Consider the following 10,288-nt stretch of genomic DNA (forward strand, 5'->3'; position numbering starts at 1 on the left):
AAGTGTCGTATGAAAGCGTAACGAAGAAAATTCTGAAATAAATAAGATAACGAAAAAATATTTATATGAAAAAAACATAGTAAATTAACATGCATATATGTTCTTAGTAAACCCCTCATATGAATTTTGATTTCGAATATATTTACAACAAGCTTAGAGCATATAACATGTACGCTTCAACTTGAGGAACGTCAAATATTTTAATGTATTAGATATAGTAATGCAGTAATATAGCATTGTCAAAGAAAATGAATTTAAATGTGATTAATTATAGGAATACGCTCGTCTCATTTGCATACATTTGTTATACTTGTATTGTTTTTTGGAGAGATTAAAAAAAGATGATGTTCATTAAAGTAAAAATAAATAAATAAATAACTTTTGATTTTAATTCTTTGTGATTTTTAATGACATTCGTTAGTTCTCAGAACGTTGTCATTGTTAATTATTATTTTTTATAATTAAACCTATAGTAATTATATTATTAATATAAGTAATTTACTATATCTAGATTTTAATATATAGGGGTGTACAAGTCAAACTGTCAAGTCAAATCGAACCGACGAACCAAGTTAAATCGATCAAAAAAATCGACTTGTGGTTTGATTTGATTGGTTTGGCGTTGAAAAAAATAAACTGATCATTGTTGGTTTGGTTTGGTATAAACAGAAAAAAGTCAAATCGAATCCAAACCAAATCGACATAATACATATATAATTTTATTTTCTTAAACATAAAAAATATTATTATAATATGTTTTATAAGTATTTTTTTAAGTTGGTTTACAACATTCAATATTTATATTTATATCATATTTGGGCTTGTAATATGACCAAAAAAATTGACATGTGTTGTGTCTTTTTGTGAGTTTTTGATATGTTTTCCAAAGATAATATCTTGAAAGATATTATTGTACATCTTATTTTTTTTTCGATTTTATTTATTCAAATGTCTTTGATATGCCATTAAGCAAAAAAGAATCCAAGAAAATTCCACCCAGACCTCTGGCACTTAAAATATTCGTGGGCTAACACACACGAAAAATTGAAAAAATTGGATAATTCCTGTTGCGTCGCCCCTAAAATGCTCCTAAACGTCGTAAAAGCGTCGCCGGGGCTACTGGAGTCGTTCCCCAGGTCTTTTCGAATGCTACCAAAGAAGGATCTAAGAAAATTCAACCCGAACCTCTGGCACCTAAAAATTCCGTTGGCTAACACACACGAAAAACTGGCAAAATCGCCTAATTCCTGTTGCATCGCCCATAAAATGCTCCTAAACACTGTAGATGCGCCGCCAGAGCTACTGCAGTCGTTCCCCAGGTCGTTGCGAATGCTACTAAAGAAAAATCCAAGAAAATTCGATCCGGATCTCCAGCATCTGAAAAATTCGCGGGCTAACACACACGAAAAACTGATAAAATCGCCAAATTTCTGTTGCATCGCCCCTAAAATGCTCCTAAAAATAGTAGAAGTGCTACCGTGCCTACATGAGTCGTTCCCTAGGTCGTTCCGGACACTACTAAAGAAGAATCAAGTAAAATTCGACCCAGACCCTTGACACCTAAAAAATTCGTGGGCTAACACACACGAAAAATTGGCAAAATCGCCTAATTCGTGTTGTGTCGCCCCTAAAATGCCCCTAAACACTGTAGAAGCACCACTAGGGCTATTGGAATCGCTCCCTAGGTCGTTGCGAACGCTACTAAAGAAGAATCTAAAAAACTTTGACCCGAACCCCTGTCACCTAAAAATTCTGTGGGCTAACACACACAAAAAATTAGCAAAATTGCCTAATTCCTATTGCGTCACCCCTAAAATACTTCTAAACGCCATAGAAGCGCCGCCGGGGATATTGGAGTCTTTCCCCAGGTCGTTGCGCTCGCTACTAAAAAAAATCCAAGAAAATTCGACTCGAACCCCCAACACTTAAAAAATTCGTGGACTAACACACTAAAACTGACATAATCTCCTAATTTCTGTTGCGTCGCTCCTAAAATGCTCCTAAACGTCGTAAAAGCACTGTCGGGGCTACTAGAGTTATTCCCTAGGTCGTTGCGGATGCTAATAAAGAAGAATCTAAGAAAGTTCGACCCGAACCCTCGGCACCTAAAAAATCTGTGGGCTAACACACGAAAAACTGAAAAAATCTCCAAATTCCTATTGCGTAGCCCCAAAAATGCTCCTAAACGCCATAGAAGCGCCGTCGGGGCTACTGGATTCGTTCACTTAGTTGTTGTGGATGCCACTATAAAAGAATCCAAGAAAATTCGATCCGAATCCCCGGTACCTAAAAAATCCCTGGGCTAACACACACGAAAAATAGGCAAAATCGCCTAATTGTTGTTGCGTCGCCCCTGAAATGCTCCTAAAGACTGTAGAAGCGTCGCCTAGGCTACTGGTGTCATTCCCCAGATCGTTGCAGACGCTACTAAAGAAGAATACAAGAAAATTCGACCCGAACCACCGACACCTAAAAATCCGTGGGCTAACATACATGAAAAACTGATAAAAAATCACCTAATTCCTGTTGTGTTGAACTTAAAATGCTCCTAAATGTCGTAGAAGTGATGTCGGGGCTACTGTAGTCGTTCCCCAAGTTGTTACGAAAGCTACTGAAGAAGAATAAAAAAAAATTCGATCTGAACCTCTGGCACCTAAATAATTCGTGGGCTAGGTCATGAAAAAACTGGCCAAATCACCTAATTTGTGATGCGTCGCCCCTAAATGCTCCTAATCGTTGTAGAAGCGCAGCCTGGGCTATTGAAGTCATTACCCAGGTCGTTATGGACACTATTAAAGAAGAATCCAAGAAAATTTAACCCAGACCCCCGGCACCTAAATAATTTGTGCGCTAATACACATAAAAAACTGACAAAATTGCCTAATTCCTGTTGCATCACCCCTAAAATGCTCTTAAACACCGTAGAAGTGCCACCGGGGCTACTAGAATCGTTCCCTAGGTCATTTTGGAAGCTTCTAAAGAAGAATCTAAGAAAATTCAATCCAGACCCCCGACACCTAAAAAATTCGTGGCTAACAAACATGAAAAAATGGCAAAATCTCATAATTTCTGTTGTGTCACCTCTAAAATGCTTCTAAATGCTATTGAAGTGCAACCGGTGATACTGGAGTTGTTTCCAGGTCATTAGAAATGCTACTAAAGAAGAATCCAAAAACAATCGATCCGGACACACAACACCTAAAAATTCTATGGTCTAACAAAAACGAAAAACTGGCAAAATCATCTAATTTTTATTGTGCCACCCCTAATATGCTCCTAAATGTCGTAGAAGCGCCTCTAGGGCTACTGGAGTGGCTCCCCATAGCTCCCCATGTCGTTCCCCTGGTCATTAAGGACCCAACTAAAGAAGAATCCAAGAAAATTCATCATAGACCATCAACGCCTAAAATATCCTTGGGCTAACACACGTGAAAAACTCGCAAATTTACCTAATTACTGTTCCGTCACCCTTAAAATGCTCCTAAATGCCATAGAAGCACTACCGGGGCTACTGAAGTCGTTTCATAGGTCGTTATAAGTTTATAAAGAAGAATCTAAGAAAATGTGACTCGGACCCCCGGCACCTAAAAAGTTCGTGGGCTAACACACACGAAAAACTGGCAAAATCACCTAATTTCTATTATGTCGCCCCTAAAATGCTCCTAAATACCATAGAGGCACTGCCGGGGCTACTAGAGTCATTCACCAGGTCGTTACGGAAGCTTATAAATAAGAATCTAAGAAAATTCGAATCGGACCCCTGACACCTAAAAGATTCGTGGGCTAACACACACGAAAAACTGCTCAAATCGCCAATTCCTGTTGCGTCGCCCCTAAAATGCTCCTATTGCTGTTATAGAATTACCATGGCTATTAGAGTCGTTTCCAGATCTTTTCGAACTCTACTAAAGGAGAATCCAAGAAAATTCAACCCGAACCTCGGCACCTAAAGAATTTGTGGACTAACACACATGAAAAACTGGCAAAATCGCCTAATTTCTGTTGCGTCGCCCTTAATATGCTCCTATACCTAGTAAAACTGTTATCGGGGCTACTGGAATTGTTCCTAGGTCATTACAGACATTTCTAAAAAAAAATTCAAGAAATTTTGACCCGCACTCCTACACCTAAAAAATCTGTGGGTAACACACATGAAAAAAGGCAAAATTACCTAATTTTTGTTGCATCGATCCTAAAATGCTCCTAAACACCATAGAAACACTGCCAGGGCTCCTGTAATCATTCCCAGGTTTTAACGGATGCTACTAATGAAGAATCCAAGAAAATTTGACCTGTACCCTTACAACTAAAAAATATGTGGGCTCTCACACACGAAAAACTGTAAAATTGCCTAATTTCTATTGTATCGCCCCTAAAATGCTCCTGATCATCGTTGAAGCACAGCCGAGGCTATTGGAATCAATCCCAGGTCGTTACAGATGTTATTAATAAAAAATCCATGAAAATTTCACCTATACCCCCGGTACCTTAAAAAATCTATGTGCTAATACACAAAAAAAATAAAAAAATTGCCTAATTTGTGTTGCATCGCCTCTAAAATGCTCTTAAATGCTATTGAAGCGCCACTAGGGCTATTAGAGTTGTTCCCTAGATCGTTACGGTCGCTACTAAAGAAGAATCCAAGAAAATTTGACCCTTCGATTCCTTAATTATAGTCTTTGATTGGCTTTGAGAGAGCATGGATTCATTCTTGATGCGAGGGCATTCTAATACGTTCGTTGAGCATGAATTTGCATTTGAAGTGAGCATTTCTGAGCATGAACTCTAATTGAGATTTGCTAGTCATCGTTTGAATCTTTGAGTGCATAATTGAACATTGCAAGTTTAAATTGAACCTTGTTTGCACTTTCATATTGTTTCTCAATGATCACTACTTGTAGATACTGTGTTTGAACTGATTGGTCTCTTAATTTACTTGAGTACAAGCAATAATTTAATTTGGGGGGTTGAAGAGTTGGGAATTTCGAATCATTTAGGGCTTAAAATCTAATAGAATAGTGTCATCTTTGCCTATATTATATCCATAATTGACATAAAAGTTTGATTTACAAATATAAAGGATCAAGGACAAGGCATAGAGCCAAAAAGTTAGTAAAACAATGAAAAAGAAAGTTGGATCTCACAAAGAAGGCCTTGGAAACTCACCAAGTTTCCTATCTTGTTGCTTAAATGCCTTGAAAGATGAAGCCAACAATTCATTTATCTTGGCGAGATCAACTCTTAAAAAGTGACTGGCTTAAACCCCTCTAAAGTGCTGTCAAGGCTACTGCAGTCATTCCCTAGGTCATTATGGACACTACTATTAAAGAATCCAAGAAAATTCGACCCGGACCCCTGGTACCTAAAAATATCTGTGGGTTAATACACACGAAAAACTGGCAAAATTGCCTAATTCATTTTGCGTTGCCAATAAAATGCTCCTAAACCCCTCTAAAGCATCGCTGGGGCTACTAGAGTCATTTCCTAGGTCATTACGGACGCTACTATATAATAATCTAAGAAAATTCGACCCGTACCCCTGACACCTAAAAATTCTATCGGCTAACAAACACGAAAAATTAGGAAAATCGCCTAATTTATGTTGCGTCGCCAATAAAATACTCCTAAAGCCCCCTAAAGCGCTGCCGGGGGTACTGGAGTCATTCCTAAGGTCGTTACGGACGCTACTATGGATGAATCATAGAAAATTCGATCTGGACCCCAACACCTAAAACATCTGTGGATAACACACACAAAAAACTGGTAAAATTGCTTAATTCCTGTTGCGTCACCAATAAAACTCTCCAAAACCCCTCTAAAGCACCGTCGGAGCTACTAGAATCGTTTTCCAGGTCGCTACGGATGCTACTATGGGAGAATCTAAGAAATCTCGACCCGTACCCCCGATACCTAAAAAATCCGTAGGCTAACACACACGAAAATCTTGCAAAATCGTCTAATTTTTATTGCGTTGCTAATAAAATGCTTCTAAACTCCCCTAAAGCACCGTCGGGGCAACTATAGTCGTTCCCAGGTCATTACAGATACTACTATGGAAGAATCCAAGAAAGTTTGACTCGGACCCCCGACACCTAAAAATCTGTGGCTAACACACACGAAAAACTAGCAAAATCGCCTAATTCCTATTGCGTCGCTAAAAAAATGCTTTTAAACCCCTTTAAATCACTCTTGGGGATACTGGAGTCACCCCAGGTCGGTACGGATGCTATTCTGGAAGAATCCAAAAAAATTAACCTAGACCCGTGACATCTAAAAATCTGTGGGCTAACACACACGAAAAACTGGCAAAATTGTCTAATTCTTATTGCGTTACCAATAAAACGCTCCTAATCCCCTCTAAAGCACCACCGGGGCTACTGGAGTTATTTCCTAGGTCATTACGGATGCTACTATGGAATAATCCAAGAAAGTTCTATTCGGACACCTGGTACCTAAAAAATCCATAGGCACACACACGAAAAACTGATAAAATCGCCTAATTCCTATTGCGTAGCTAATAAAATGCTCATAAACTCCTCTAAAGCATCGCCGAGGCAACTACAGTCATTCCCAGGTCGTTATGAATGCTATTATGGAATAATCCAAGAAAGTTCGACTCGGACCCCCGACACCTAAAAATCCATGGGCTAACACACACGAAAAACTGGCAAAATTGCATAATTTCTATTGCGTCGCCAATAAAATACTTCTAAACCCATCTAAAGCGCTCCTGGGGATACTAGAGTCATTCCCTAGGTTGTTACGGAAGCTACTATAGAAGAATCCAAGAAAATTCAACCTGAACCCCGGCACCTAAAAATTCGTGGGCTAACACACAAGAAAAACTGGCAAAAGTGCCTAACTCCTATTGCATCGCTAATAAAATGCTCCTAAACACCTCAAAAGCACCGTCAGGCTACTGGACTCATTCCCTAGGTCATTACGGACGTTAATATGGAAGAATCCAAGAAAATTCGACCAGGACCCCAGCATCTAAAAAATCCGTGTGCTAACACACAAAAAAATAGCAAAATTGCCTAATTCATTTTGCGTCGCTAATAAAATGCTCCTAAACCCCTTTAAAGCACTGTTGGGGCTACTAGAGTCATTCCCTAGGTTGTTATGGACCCTACTATGGAAGAATCTAAGAATATTCAACCCGTACCCCCAACACCTATAAATTTTGTAGGCTAACAAACACGAAAAGTTGGCAGAATCGCCTAATTCCTATTGCGTCTCCAATAAAATGCTCCTTAATCCCTCTAAAGCTCCATCGAGGCTACTGGAGTCATTCTCTAGGTCATTACGGATGCTATTATGGAAGAATCCAAGAAAGTTTGACCCGTACCCCCGGCACCTAAAAAATCTATGAGCTAACACAGACGATAAACAAGCAAAATCGCCTAATTCCTTTTGCGGCGCCAATAAAATACTCCTAAACCCCTATAAAGCACTTTCGGGGCTACTGGAGTCATTTCCCAGATCGTTACGGATGCTACTTTGGAAGAATCCAAGAAAAATATATCCGTACACCCGGCACTTAAAAAATCTGTGGGCTAACACACACGAAAAACAGGCAAAATCGTCTAATTCCTGTTGTGTCACCAATAAAATGCTCCTAAACCCCTCTAAATCATCGTTGGGGCTACTAGAGTTGTTCCCTAGGTCATTACGGACGCTAATATGGAATAATCCAAGAAAATTCAACCTGGATCCCCGGCATATAAAAAAATCCGTGTGCTAACACACAAAAAATGGTAAAATTGCCTAATTCCTTTTGCGTCGCTAATAAAATGCTCCTAAACTCCTCTAAAGCACCTCCGGGGATACTTGAGTCATTCCCCGAGTCGTTACGAATGCTACTATGGAAGAATCCAAGAAAGTTCGACCTGTACCCTCGGTACCTAAAAAATTTGTGGGCTAACATACACGAAAAACTAGCAAAATCGCCTAAATCCTATTGCGTTGCCAATAAAATGCTTCTAAACCCCCTTAAAGCATCGCTGGAGAAACTAGAGTCATTCCCATGTCGTTAAGGATGCTATTATGAAAGAATCCAAGAAAGTTCGACCCGGACCTCCGGCACGTAAAAATCCGTGTGCTAACATATACGAAAAATTGGCAAAATTGTCTAATTCTTGTTGTGTCACCAATAAAATGCTCCTAAATCCTGTAAAGTGCTGCCGTGGCTACTGGAGTCATTCTCGTGGTCGTTACAGATGCTATTATGGAATAATCCAAGAAATTTTGACCTAGAACCCCGGCACCTAAAATTCCATGTGCTAACACACATGAAAAACTTGCAACATTGCCTAATTCCTGGTGCGACACCAATAAAACGCTCCTAAACCCCTCTAAAGCATTGACGGGGCTACTATAATCGTTCCTCATGTCGTTATGGACTCTACTATAGAAAAAATCTAAGAAATTTCTATCCGAACCTCCAACACCTAAAATATTCGTGGCCTAACATACACGATAAGTTGAAAAAATTGCCTAATTCTTGTTGCATCGTCAATAAAATGCTCCTAAATCCCTATAAAGCGCCGCCGGGGCTACTAGAGTAGTTCTCATGTAGTTACAGATACTACTATGGAAAAATCCAAGAAAATTCAACCCGAACCCCGGATACCAAAAAAATTCATTGGCTAATACGGACGAAAAATGGGCAAAATCGCCTAATTTTTGTTGCGTCGCCAATAAAATGCTCCTGAACCCCTTAAAGCACCGTCAGAGCTAATGGAGTCATTCCCTAGGTCATTATGGACGCTACTATGGAAGAATCCAAAAAGTTCGACCCTGACCCCCGGCATCTAAAAAATCAGTGGGCTAACATATACGATAAACTGGCAAAATTGTCTAATTCCAGTTGCGTCACCAATAAATTGTTCCTAAAGCCCTTTAAAACACTACCGGGGCTACTAGAGTCATTCCTATGTCATTACGGATACTACTATAGAATAATCCAAGAACGTTTGACCCGGACCCCCGACACCTAAAAATTTTATGGGCTAAAACATACGTTAAACTAACAATCGCCTAATTCCTGTTGTGTCGCCAATAAAAGGCTTCTAAACCCTCTAAAGCATCGTCAGGGATACTAGAGTCGTTCCATAGGTCATTATGGACGCTACTATGGATGAATCCAAGAAAATTTGACCCAGGCCCCCGGCATCTAAAAAGTCTGTGGGCTAACACACACGAAAAACTGACAAAATTGCATAATTCCTGTTGCGTCACTAATAAAATGCTCCTAAACCTCTCTAAAGCACAACCGGAGTTGCTGGAGTCGTTCCCTAGGTCATTATGGATTCTACTATAGAAAAATCCAAGAAAATTCGATCTGAACCCCTGGTACCTAAAAATTCTTTTGGCTAACACACATGAAAAACTGGCAAAATCTCCTAATTTCTATTGTGTTGCCAATACAATGCTTCTAAACCCCTATAAAGCACTACCGGGGCTACTGGAGTCGTTCTCCATGTCGTTACCGATGCTACTTTATATGAATCCAAAAAATTTCAATCCAAACACTGGCACCTAAAAAATCCGTGGGCTAATACACCTAAAAAAACTAGCAAAATGGCTTAATTTTGGGTGCGTCACCAAAAAAATGCTCCTAAACCTCTCTAAAGCATTGTCGGGGATACTGATGTAGTTACCAAGGTCATTATAGACGTTACTATGGATGAATCTTAGAAAATTTGATCTGGACCCCTGACACCTAAAATATCTGTGGGCTAACACACACAAAAAAATGGTAAAATCGTCTAATTCCTATTGTGTCGCTAATAAATTGCTCCTAAACCCCTCTAAAGCACCGCTGGAGCTACTGGAGTTATTCCCTAGGTTGCTATGGATGTTACTATGGAAGAATTCAAGAAAGTTTAACCCGTACCCCCGACACCTAAAAAATTTATGGGCTAACACACACGAAAAACTAGCAAAATCGCCTAATTCCTATTTACTCGCACATAAAATGCTCCTAAACGCCTCTTAAGCGTCGCTGCAGCTACTAGAGTTGTTTTGTCGGTCGTTACGGATGATACTATGGAAGAATCTAAGAAACTTTGACTCGGACCCCTGGCACCTAAAAATTCGTGGGCTAACACACACGAAAAACTAGAAAAATTACCTAATTCCTTTTGCGTCGCCAATAAAATATTCGTAAACCTATCTAATGCGCCGCTTGGGTTACTAGAGTCATTTTTCAGGTCATTACAGACGCTACTATGGATGAATCCAAAAAAATTCAACCCGTACACCGGCACCCAAAAATCTGTAGGCT

The sequence above is a fragment of the Solanum dulcamara genome, chromosome 2, assembly GCF_947179165.1.
Source record: "Solanum dulcamara chromosome 2, daSolDulc1.2, whole genome shotgun sequence".
In the NCBI taxonomy this organism is placed as follows: domain Eukaryota; kingdom Viridiplantae; phylum Streptophyta; class Magnoliopsida; order Solanales; family Solanaceae; genus Solanum; species Solanum dulcamara.